The following is a 12,405-nucleotide window of genomic DNA, read 5'->3' as shown; positions in this document are numbered from 1 at the left end:
GGTAAAGTTGTGGCTTATGCTTCTAGACAATTGAAACCGTTTGAGGAAAACTACCCTACTCATGACCTGGAGTTAGCTGCAGTTGTTTTTGCACTCAAGATATGGAGACACTATTTGTATGGGGTAACCTGCAGAATATTCACAGACCATAAAAGCCTTAAGTATATTTTCACACAGAAGGAGCTGAATATGAGGCAAAGGAGATGGCTAGAACTTATCAAAGATTATGACCTCGAGATACAATACCATGAGGGAAAAGCCAATGTAGTGGCGGATGCGTTGAGCAGGAAATCCAGTCATTCAGTCAATTCTGTGTGGGTACTCCCAAATAAGTTGTGTGAAGAATTCTCGAGGTTGAACTTGGAGGTTAAGGAGTATGGAGAGGTGGAATCTGAAATAAAACTTTATTCTATGACTATTACCCCTACCATATTTAATAAGATTAGAAGTGGTCAACCTGATGATGTCAAGCTAAAAAGGGTGATATCTAAAATGGAGAACGGTGAAATAGGACCTTTTAAGATGCATGATGATGGTAGCATTCGCTATGAGGGTCGGTGGTGTGTTCCAATGAAGTGTGACGAAATAAAGAACCAGTTGATGAAAGAAGGACACTTCACGCCCTATTCGGTACACCCCGGAGGCGACAAGCTTTATAAGGATCTCAAGCAACACTTCTGGTGGCCTGGAATGAAGAGGGAAGTCGCTGAATTTGTCTCTAGATGTATGACATGCCAGAAGGTAAAAGCTGAGAGAAGCAAACCTAAGGGATTACTTCAGCCATTAGATGTTCCAAAATGGAAGTGGGATTCGATATCCATGGATTTTGTTACTGCCTTACCTCTGACTAAAACCGGAAAGAACACTATTTGGGTCGTAGTAGATCGTTTGACCAAGACTGCTAGGTTCATTCCGATGAAAGATACATGGTCAATGGAGCAAATGGCAGCTGCGTATGTTAAGAATATTGTAAAACACCATGGTGTGCCTGAAAACATTGTTTCTGATAGAGATGCGAGGTTTCTTTCGAACTTTTGGGAGAAAGTGCATTTGGCGTTTGGAACACAATTGAAGTATAGTACTGCATTTCACCCAGCAACAGACGGTCAGACTGAGAGGACCATTCAGACCTTAGAAGACATGCTTAGAGCTTGTGCCATTGATTTCAAAGGTTCATGGGAAGAGCAATTGGACTTAGTAGAATTTTCCTATAATAATAGCTACCATGCAAGTATAGGAATGGCTCCTTATGAAGCCCTCTATGGAAGAAAATGTAGAAGCCCGTTATGCTGGAGTGATGTGACTGACCAAGTGGTGTTAGGCCCTGAGTATTTGCATGACACGGTTGAGAAAGTCCGAATTATCCAAGAGAGGATGAAAGCTGCACAAGATAGACAGAAATCATATGCTGATCAGGATCGTCGCCAAGCTGTCTTCGAAATAGGAGAAAAGGTGTTGTTGAAAGTTTCACCAACCAAAGGTGTTATGAGATTTGGTAAAAAGGGAAAACTTAGCCCGAGGTATATTGGCCCCTATGAAGTGTTAGAAAGAGTTGGGGAAGTTGCTTATAGACTCGCCATGCCAACCGATTTGTCTAAGGTACATGACGTTTTTCACATTTCGCAACTCAAAAAGTATATCCATGATCCGTCGCATGTGATCGAGCCAGAAATAGTAGAATTGGATGAGACTTTGACTTATGAGGAGAAACCCATAAGAATATTAGATGAGAAAGTGAGAAAAACAAGAAACAAGGAAGTCAAGATAGTAAAGGTCTTATGGTCGAACCATCAAACTGAGGAGGCTACTTGGGAAGCAGAGGATACCATGAGACAGAAATATCCCGAATTATTTGACCAGGTATTTACTTGAGTTACGGGGACGTAACTCCCTTTAAGTGTAATCCCCCGTAAATTTATAAATTTTATTAAATATATTTTAACGTATATTATTTATAATTAAATAGAATTTATGAAGTTTAGTAATAAATATATATTTAACGTAATTTATTTTTATACGTTCTAAATATTTCAACGATTTATGAAATCAAAAAAATAATTTTAGAATTTTATGTTGAAAAGAATTTGAATTGCGAAAACACGTTCGATTGAATTTGGAAAACAATATTAACTGGTTTTGGATTCAAACAAACTCAATTCTAATCCTAGCCCAAATTGACAAAGCCCAAAACAAGAAAACCCATATTATCAACCCATAATTCAACTTCACGTAAAATCAAGAAAGCCAAAAACCCTCTTCTCTCCTCTCCTCCAATTCACGTGAAAAGCAAGCAAACTCTCTCTCTGCTTCAGCCACCGCCGCCCTCCTTGCTGTTGTCCCTCACGCCGCCGGCCAACCACCTCAGACGCTCCTCCTCCGTCGCGTGCAACCTTCCTCGCCGGTAACTTCTTCTTCCTCCTTTTCTCCTTCGGTTTTCCTTCTCCCTTTCGTTCTCTCCTCCTTAATGCTTGTGTTCATTTGTTGCGACAGCCACCTGCACCCCGTCGCTGCCGCCAACCAACCAGCACCGGTCGTTGGCCCCTTCCCTTCTCCTTCGCGAAGCATCAACACTCCTCCTTTTCTTTCTCCTCTGCGTGCGTTTCCTCCTGCTTGCACCACCAGCCACCTTCGGTCACCCTGCTGCGCCACCACCCATCGCCGCGCTGCCACTGTGGCATCGCCGTGCTGCTGCACCAACCGCCGTCAGCTCTTCCTCCCTTCACTTTTTGGTTTACTCCTAACCCTAAGCTAATTTAATGTTTTAATTATGTTTAATTAATTTAATTTATGTTTTCTTGAATTAAATTTTATAGTTTTATAATTTAATTATGAATTTCAGATTATATGTTTTGCATAATCAAATTATTAATTTTCAGATTATGTAATTGAATTGGAATTTGAATTTTAATTATTTAAAGCATGAAATTTTAAGGTTTTAAAGGTTTAATAGTTTTGAAATCATGGTAGAATGATTATAAATTATTAAAGTTATTGTTTTTATGATTTCAAAGTTTTGGGAGTAGTTTGAAATTAGTTATATTGCTGAAAATTTAAAGTATGATGTTTGCGAAGAGTTTTCAACGAATTTCAATCAGTAATTTAATAATTATGATGTTAGGAAATCAAACATTCAAGTTTGGATATTGGGGAAGGTTCTAAATATGTTTAGGATGTATTTAGAATGCTTTATTATAGTTGTGAATGATTAGAAATTGATTGGGAATCCTTGTTGGTTGTTTTAGGCGGAGAATTCTCTTTAGGCGACTTTTGAAAGTGTTAAAGTGGCCTATTAGTTGTTTATGCAAGGTACGTACATACCTGTGTGCTTGGAATGTGTGCTAATTGATGAAACCATGTTGAATCTTGTTGTTGAACTTGGTTATGTTGATATTATTGTTGAACTTGGTGATGTTGATATTATGGACGAACTGGGTTATATTGAATGTGCATGTTTAATACTGTTGGACAAACTTATTGAACTTATTTTGCACTATAAGAACTGTAACATGTTAGTATGGATGTTTGATACAAACATGTTGGTTGGGAACACTAGATTATTCTATATGATTGGGTTGGATCAATTGGTTGTTGTTCCCTTTCTATCTTTTCACTACTTTATAAGGGCGGAGGACCTTGTTTAGTAAGTTGAAACTTTATGCCCATATACAGGGTTGCTCATGGTTAAAGGAAAGGTTGGTTAAGTTGGAATGAGTCTTGATTGATGCTTTTATGATCACTTACTTAATTCCAAGATAAAAACAGTTGTGAACAAATGTGAATTGTCTGTCTTATGTAATGGTTGAGTCATAACGGAATCTCAATTTGTAAATCATGTAAAGTGAAACTGAATAGCAATAGCTTTAGACTGTGCACGTCTGAAGTGACGGACAAACAGGAGTTGGGGTTCATGGTGGTAGCCCATGGCCTTTTCTGGGACCGGATTGATCACCGTGTCCTATTTTTATTTAAACGTTCCTCGATATCGCAGGTCACTGAGGTTACGGAGTCGCGCCCGTACCTCGTCTTCCTTAGTGAAGACTTCTGGATGGTCAACTCGGTCCATTGTCTATTTCAACTAAAATAATATTATGGTTATTAAGCCTAGCTTAGTCTAGTCAAGTATAATCGTCAAATTATTATGTTTTGTCTGTCCTTACTTATATTTATTAGTATCATGTTAGGGTTGTTGGTTTGATAGTATCATGCTAGGATTGTTGTTGTTTTAGTATGTAGTACTCAGCTTTGCTGATTACGTGCTTTGTTTGTGTGTGTTGATCATGGCTATGCCTTATTGATCCTGTGATGACCCATCTTTGGTGAGCAGTCTCTAAGGATCAATAAGCGTTGCCCATCTACAGGTTTGAAGATGATGCACCATTGGGATCGGGATTAGAGAGCTTGTTGTTCTATTTGTTTACTTGAGTGATTTAATTTGTTAACTTGGATTTGAAATTTGTCGTACTATTCGTATTTCCTTATTTCAGTTAATTGGTTTGGACCTAATATGTAATAGATTATTTATGAACCTAAAAGTTAGTTTTATGTTTTCCGCTGCAAAATTCTGAATAAGCCGTTACGTTTTTACACGGGCGATAATGCCTTGATAATTCTCTACGTTTTATATTAAAAGATTATTTTAGAAAAGAGAGAATTGTCGGGGTGTTACAAAGTGGTATCTAGAAGCTAAGGTTTTACTTTAATAAATTTTAGGCGCCTAACTATCTAGTTATTTAAAATAAATTTCTTAAAAATCGAGATTCTACGTATTATAGTGTTCAAAAATTGGTACTTTTTTTTGGGGGACCGATTTCCTTTTATCCTGTTTGAAAGTATATAATATTTCTTATTTAAGTTCGAAATCAAATTATTATTAAAGTTAAAGTGATACTTTCGACATTTTTATTTTTCTTATTATTTATTATTCAAAAAAAAAAAAAAATGAGTACATTTTTTTAAGTTGTTTCAAGAGTTAGAATTCGTTATTAGAAAATATAAATCTTTTTCGAATTAATAACTTTATTTTCTAATTTATTCGCTACGCATTTCCTTAATTTATTTTACTTTATTTATTTTATATTTTTTATTTATATTAATATTCTATGTTATAATTTTATTATATTAGCGTCCTTTTACCTTGTTATTTAAATTATTCCAATGCTTTAGTTTATGAGAGATGGGTAGTATAAGAAGGGCATATAAGGTAGAATTATATGTGCATTAGTAGCTAGTCAACGCTAACTTTAGAAATTGATTGTTATGTACGTGCGTGTGCTAATTGTTTAAGTGTTACATTTACATGTGCATAAAGAATTGTTTGCTTCCACCAAACTTATTGCGTTATTGAACTTTGTTTATGATTTGGTTGGAAAATCGTTAGTGAGACATGGAATTGTTTATTTCAGGAATAAAATATTTCTTTCCAAGTATACCAACATAGGATCCTTCGAGAAACTTGATATAGAAACCCCTGATATTTACGTGAAGAAAATCATGTTTGGATGTGAATATTATGCTAAAGTTCAAGGGCAACCTATCTTAATGAGAAAGGATATCATACCAGCCACTATCATTAATTGCTTACCTAACAAATTTCCATACCTAGAACTCAAGGAAAAGTTTAAAGACATGCATTCTGATAATGGAACTCCAAACTTGACTAAGTATGGGACTTGGGATGGTAGATGGAAATATGATTCAGAAATTCTGACCACCATTATTGAAGCAGCAGAAAGTGGGTTTAGAGACGATAAAATCGTAGGAAGTCATGTTGGGGATTCAGTTACAGAAGAACCTATGGGAATAAGTGTAAATAATGACCTAGAGGAAAATGATGTAGCTGTGGAGAATGAGAATGTAGGTGTTGAGGCAGAGAAACCCTAACCCAGGGGCCCATGAGCCTACCATTGAGATCTCTAGTGATTCAGATAGGGAGCTAGAGGAAGAGTTCGACGAATCTTGAAGATCTAGATTTCACTCCGCAAGTTTCCTAGGAAAGAACAGATAGGCAAGATGCCACAAGTATTTGAAGTTGTAAAGTTAGTTAGTTCTTTTATGTTTTAAAGAATAAGTAGCAAAGCTAAAACAGTTTAAAGTTAAAGCAATAGGAGTTTGAGTTATTCTTTATTCTTTTCAAGGATGTAATAGCCCCTTTATGGTATTTTGAGGACAAATGCGTTATTACGGTTTAGAAATTATTCTTCACACTCTTTTGAGGAATAAAAGTTAGATTATTGATTATTCAAAGGATCAAGAGTTCATTTTGGGACACGATGAAGAATGTTTTCTTCCTTTATTCTACCTTATTATTCGTGATGATTGAATTTCGTTCCTTGTTCCTCAATTGAATGTCTCCTATGTGAATATCGTTCAGGAATGTTCAAGGAGATTACCTTGAAATAATTGTTGCATATTCGTAAATGATTGTTTGATTTACGTGAATTATGTCTGTTGAGGCGATATTACGTGGTACAGGATACTATTAAGTGATGTTTATACCTAAAGTAGAGTATATTAATCTCAGGTCGCGCTCTAGGATGACCAACAATAATGACCTAGTTGTTGCTATTCGCCTATTGGCGGAAAAGCTAACCCAGGAGAGAATTGAGCGTCCCGATCCTGCTGGGGACATGTTTGAGAGACTAGCCAAAGTTAAGCCACCATGAATTAAGGGGCAAGTTGATCCTACTTTTTTAGAGAACTAGGTTAGAGAGTTTGAGAAACTGTTTGGGGATGTAAAATGTCTTGAGAACATGAGAGTGGGTCAAGTTGTCATGTACTTGAAAGATGAAGCTGATTTATGGTGGAGAGAAAATAGAGCTAGGCTTAGCGCTGCTGAGAGATTCAATTAGGATTCAATTGTTACTGTCTTAAGGGGAAAGTTTTACCCTACCTTTTATGAGAAAGCAAAAAGCTTAGGAATTCATAAACCTTAGCATAGGGAGCATGACCATAGCTGAATACTATGCAGACTTATAGCATGACCACCTTAGGATTAGGTGGGGAAACCTTTACGTCTTTATATATTGTGTATGGGGGGGGCTGCTCATATTTATGGCCTGTAGTCCAGAATGGACAAGAAAAATGTTGTTGGGGAGAAAAGAAAAGAGTTTAATGCTGGAAAAACCAAGGGAATTTCAAGAGGAATATGAATGAGAATAGGAATGGGAATGGAAATGAAAATTTTCAAGGAAGGAACAATCAGGGGAACAACAATAGGAACCAACCTGAAAGAGTGTATCACTGTAAGATGTGCAATAACAATCACCCTGGCAAGAACTGCAAAGGAGAATTAGTGACCTGCAACTATTGTCAGAAAAAGGGGCATAGGAAGTATGAGTGCTTTACTAAGCAGGAAAAAGGAACAAAATGGTAATGAGATTGGTAACCGGGTGAAGTCGGGATTTAACCAGTCAAGAAATTAGAGTTCGAAGCCTATAGGGTCGCAAGACAGCCAAGGAAACCTCCATAAGTCTGCTAATTAGAATAACAACCATAACAAGGCCCCGGGTAAACTGTCTGTGATAAGTCGAAATGAAGGTGAACGACCTGTTGACTTAGTTTCTATTACTTTTCTATTAACTCCGTGCTAGTTAGAAAGTTATTTGATTCAGGGAAAGCTTATTCTTTTGCTTCGTCATCTCTTATTAAGAGTTCGAAGTTAGTAGATTTTGAGGTGATTGATTTACCCGTTAGTATTCCTACTGCTGTAACCATAAGGTGTACCAAATTGTTTAAGAACTTGCCTTGTGAACTATCTTTTTCGGTTGTGTGAGCTAGATGTGAGTTAAGAAGTCGGAATGAAGATCGAGGATGTTCCAATTGTGAATGAATTCATGGATGTGTTTCCTAGTGAGATTGCAGGTATGCCACTTGCTAAGAGCCGTTGAGTCCCATATAGACTTAGTTCCTAGAATGACGCATATATCTAGAGCACCATATAGAATAACACCTCCTGAAATGAGCTAATTATGACACAGTTGCAAGAGTTGTTTCGTTAAGGGGTGTATTAGGCCTAGTGCTTCACCGTGGGGAGCTCCTGTGTGTTTGTTAAGGAAAAGATAAGAGTATGGAATTATGCATCGATTTTAGGGAGCTAAACACCATCAAGAACAAGTATCCTTTGCCTAGGATAGATGACATATTGGGTCAATCGAATTGGGCGAGTGTGTTCTTGAAGACTGATTGTGTTTGAAGTATCACCAATTGAGGATAGCTGATAAGGGCCTATAAGACCTCATTAGGACTCGTTATTGTCATTATGGGTTTAGAGTAATGTCTTTTGGGTTAACCAATGCACCTGCCATAATTATGGATTTGATGGATAAGATTTTCCACGAATTCCGAATTAAGTTCGTTATTATGTTATTGATGATATCCCGATTTGTTCAAGGAATGAAAAAGAGCATGACAAACACTTGAGAATTACTTGGAGACGCTTAGAAAGAATCTAGTTTTATTAAATAAAGTATACAAATCTTGAAGTCATATGTGTATAAGTTACACCGACGGAAAAGTGAAGGACTAAATTGATTGAGAACTATGTTACGTAAGGAAATAAATTTAAGAGAAGATTCCAGTGGTCCAGGATCGTTAGAAATCATTTGTTGTCTGGAAAAGATGAAAAGAAATACATGAATTGGTGCAAGAGCTAAGAGTTAAGCCCAAAAGTTATACACCCATGAAAAGCATAATGAGGTTCGGTAAAAAGGAAAAGTTGAACAAAAGGAGTTTCTGTAGATCCTGCTAAGATTCAAGCTGTGAGTGAGTGACCTACTCCAAAGAACGTGTCCGATACTTGAAGTTTTCTAAGCCTATATGACCATTGTAGGAGGCTGTGAAGGACTTTTGGAAGAAAGCAAACCAATGACCAACTTGTTGAAAAAGGAATCGAAATTCAAGTGAACTGAGAAATGTGAGGAAGCTTTCTAGATTTAACTGTTGTCGCGTCAATTGAAACCTTATGAAACTAATTACCCTACCCATGACCTAGAGCTAACTTTATTGTGTCCGCTTTGAAGATTTGGAGACATTACTTTTCTGGGGAAACATGTAAGATCCTTACCGACCATAAAAGTCCGAAAGTTTGGCAAAAAGGTCCAGTGAATCTTGGGAACGACATTGAAATGAGTATTTCTTTCCACCCTGCAACCGATAGACAGACTGAGATTACTAACGGAATATATGTTGAGATCCTGTGTTATTGACTTTAAGGGTAATTGGGAAGACCAACTAGAGTGATTGAATTTCTTGCAACAATAGTTACTATGCGAGCTTTAAGATGGAACCTGTTGAGGCATTGTGTGGAAAGAAGTGTAGAAATCCCACTTGCTATGATTTTAGTGGAAATATAGCTTTGGGGGCATGATTCGTTGAAGTAGAAATATCCAAAGTCATTCCCTGGGGTGAGTTACGAGGGCGTAACTCGTTTTCTTTAAGGGGGTAGAATGCGATAGAAATTCACGCTTTTTACCTATTTTATGGAATTTTTATGCATTTTATTGCTTATTTTAGCAAATTTTACAAGTTAATGCAAAGCAAATAGATTCTCCGCATAAGAAAAGGTGTTCATGAGTAACACAAATAGCTTTGAGTTGGCAAAAGAGTGCACATCGGTGGCACAAGTACTTCTCTAGTAAGAATAAGTTAAAAGCTTTTGGGAAAAATGCGGGAAATTTCGTGTCAAGTTTCGGGACGAAACTTCTTTTAAGAGGGGTAGATTGTAATCCCCCGTAAATTTATAAATTTTATTAAATATATTTTAACGTATATTATTTATAATTAAATAGAATTTATGAAGTTTAGTAATAAATATATATTTAACGTAATTTATTTTTATACGTTCTAAATATTTCAACGATTTATGAAATCAAAAAAATAATTTTAGAATTTTATGTTGAAAAGAATTTGAATTGCGAAAACACGTTCGATTGAATTTGGAAAACAATATTAACTGGTTTTGGATTCAAACAAACTCAATTCTAATCCTAGCCCAAATTGACAAAGCCCAAAACAAGAAAACCCATATTATCAACCCATAATTCAACTTCACGTAAAATCAAGAAAGCCAAAAACCCTCTTCTCTCCTCTCCTCCAATTCACGTGAAAAGCAAGCAAACTCTCTCTCTGCTTCAGCCACCGCCGCCCTCCTTGCTGTTGTCCCTCACGCCGCCGGCCAACCACCTCAGACGCTCCTCCTCCGTCGCGTGCAACCTTCCTCGCCGGTAACTTCTTCTTCCTCCTTTTCTCCTTCGGTTTTCCTTCTCCCTTTCGTTCTCTCCTCCTTAATGCTTGTGTTCATTTGTTGCGACAGCCACCTGCACCCCGTCGCTGCCGCCAACCAACCAGCACCGGTCGTTGGCCCCTTCCCTTCTCCTTCGCGAAGCATCAACACTCCTCCTTTTCTTTCTCCTCTGCGTGCGTTTCCTCCTGCTTGCACCACCAGCCACCTTCGGTCACCCTGCTGCGCCACCACCCATCGCCGCGCTGCCACTGTGGCATCGCCGTGCTGCTGCACCAACCGCCGTCAGCTCTTCCTCCCTTCACTTTTTGGTTTACTCCTAACCCTAAGCTAATTTAATGTTTTAATTATGTTTAATTAATTTAATTTATGTTTTCTTGAATTAAATTTTATAGTTTTATAATTTAATTATGAATTTCAGATTATATGTTTTGCATAATCAAATTATTAATTTTCAGATTATGTAATTGAATTGGAATTTGAATTTTAATTATTTAAAGCATGAAATTTTAAGGTTTTAAAGGTTTAATAGTTTTGAAATCATGGTAGAATGATTATAAATTATTAAAGTTATTGTTTTTATGATTTCAAAGTTTTGGGAGTAGTTTGAAATTAGTTATATTGCTGAAAATTTAAAGTATGATGTTTGCGAAGAGTTTTCAACGAATTTCAATCAGTAATTTAATAATTATGATGTTAGGAAATCAAACATTCAAGTTTGGATATTGGGGAAGGTTCTAAATATGTTTAGGATGTATTTAGAATGCTTTATTATAGTTGTGAATGATTAGAAATTGATTGGGAATCCTTGTTGGTTGTTTTAGGCGGAGAATTCTCTTTAGGCGACTTTTGAAAGTGTTAAAGTGGCCTATTAGTTGTTTATGCAAGGTACGTACATACCTGTGTGCTTGGAATGTGTGCTAATTGATGAAACCATGTTGAATCTTGTTGTTGAACTTGGTTATGTTGATATTATTGTTGAACTTGGTGATGTTGATATTATGGACGAACTGGGTTATATTGAATGTGCATGTTTAATACTGTTGGACAAACTTATTGAACTTATTTTGCACTATAAGAACTGTAACATGTTAGTATGGATGTTTGATACAAACATGTTGGTTGGGAACACTAGATTATTCTATATGATTGGGTTGGATCAATTGGTTGTTGTTCCCTTTCTATCTTTTCACTACTTTATAAGGGCGGAGGACCTTGTTTAGTAAGTTGAAACTTTATGCCCATATACAGGGTTGCTCATGGTTAAAGGAAAGGTTGGTTAAGTTGGAATGAGTCTTGATTGATGCTTTTATGATCACTTACTTAATTCCAAGATAAAAACAGTTGTGAACAAATGTGAATTGTCTGTCTTATGTAATGGTTGAGTCATAACGGAATCTCAATTTGTAAATCATGTAAAGTGAAACTGAATAGCAATAGCTTTAGACTGTGCACGTCTGAAGTGACGGACAAACAGGAGTTGGGGTTCATGGTGGTAGCCCATGGCCTTTTCTGGGACCGGATTGATCACCGTGTCCTATTTTTATTTAAACGTTCCTCGATATCGCAGGTCACTGAGGTTACGGAGTCGCGCCCGTACCTCGTCTTCCTTAGTGAAGACTTCTGGATGGTCAACTCGGTCCATTGTCTATTTCAACTAAAATAATATTATGGTTATTAAGCCTAGCTTAGTCTAGTCAAGTATAATCGTCAAATTATTATGTTTTGTCTGTCCTTACTTATATTTATTAGTATCATGTTAGGGTTGTTGGTTTGATAGTATCATGCTAGGATTGTTGTTGTTTTAGTATGTAGTACTCAGCTTTGCTGATTACGTGCTTTGTTTGTGTGTGTTGATCATGGCTATGCCTTATTGATCCTGTGATGACCCATCTTTGGTGAGCAGTCTCTAAGGATCAATAAGCGTTGCCCATCTACAGGTTTGAAGATGATGCACCATTGGGATCGGGATTAGAGAGCTTGTTGTTCTATTTGTTTACTTGAGTGATTTAATTTGTTAACTTGGATTTGAAATTTGTCGTACTATTCGTATTTCCTTATTTCAGTTAATTGGTTTGGACCTAATATGTAATAGATTATTTATGAACCTAAAAGTTAGTTTTATGTTTTCCGCTGCAAAATTCTGAATAAGCCGTTACGTTTTTACA

General features: G+C 36.7%; 2 long non-coding RNA genes across 2 annotated transcripts; both read left to right on the top strand.

The window, feature by feature from the left end:
- Positions 1 to 1,966: 1,966 nt before the first annotated feature.
- On the top strand, positions 1,967 to 4,586 carry LOC130470245 (uncharacterized). Its single transcript, XR_008930188.1, has 4 exons — positions 1,967 to 2,401; positions 2,491 to 2,729; positions 3,243 to 3,306; positions 4,325 to 4,586. It is a non-coding gene; the product is annotated as an uncharacterized lncRNA (long non-coding RNA).
- Positions 4,587 to 9,658: 5,072 nt separating this feature from the next.
- On the top strand, positions 9,659 to 12,405 carry LOC130470244 (uncharacterized). Its single transcript, XR_008930187.1, has 4 exons — positions 9,659 to 10,220; positions 10,310 to 10,548; positions 11,062 to 11,125; positions 12,144 to 12,405. It is a non-coding gene; the product is annotated as an uncharacterized lncRNA (long non-coding RNA).

The sequence above is a fragment of the Spinacia oleracea genome, chromosome 3, assembly GCF_020520425.1.
Source record: "Spinacia oleracea cultivar Varoflay chromosome 3, BTI_SOV_V1, whole genome shotgun sequence".
NCBI classification, from domain to species: Eukaryota; Viridiplantae; Streptophyta; class Magnoliopsida; order Caryophyllales; family Amaranthaceae; genus Spinacia; species Spinacia oleracea.
This window is presented reverse-complemented; position numbering and strand designations above follow the sequence as displayed.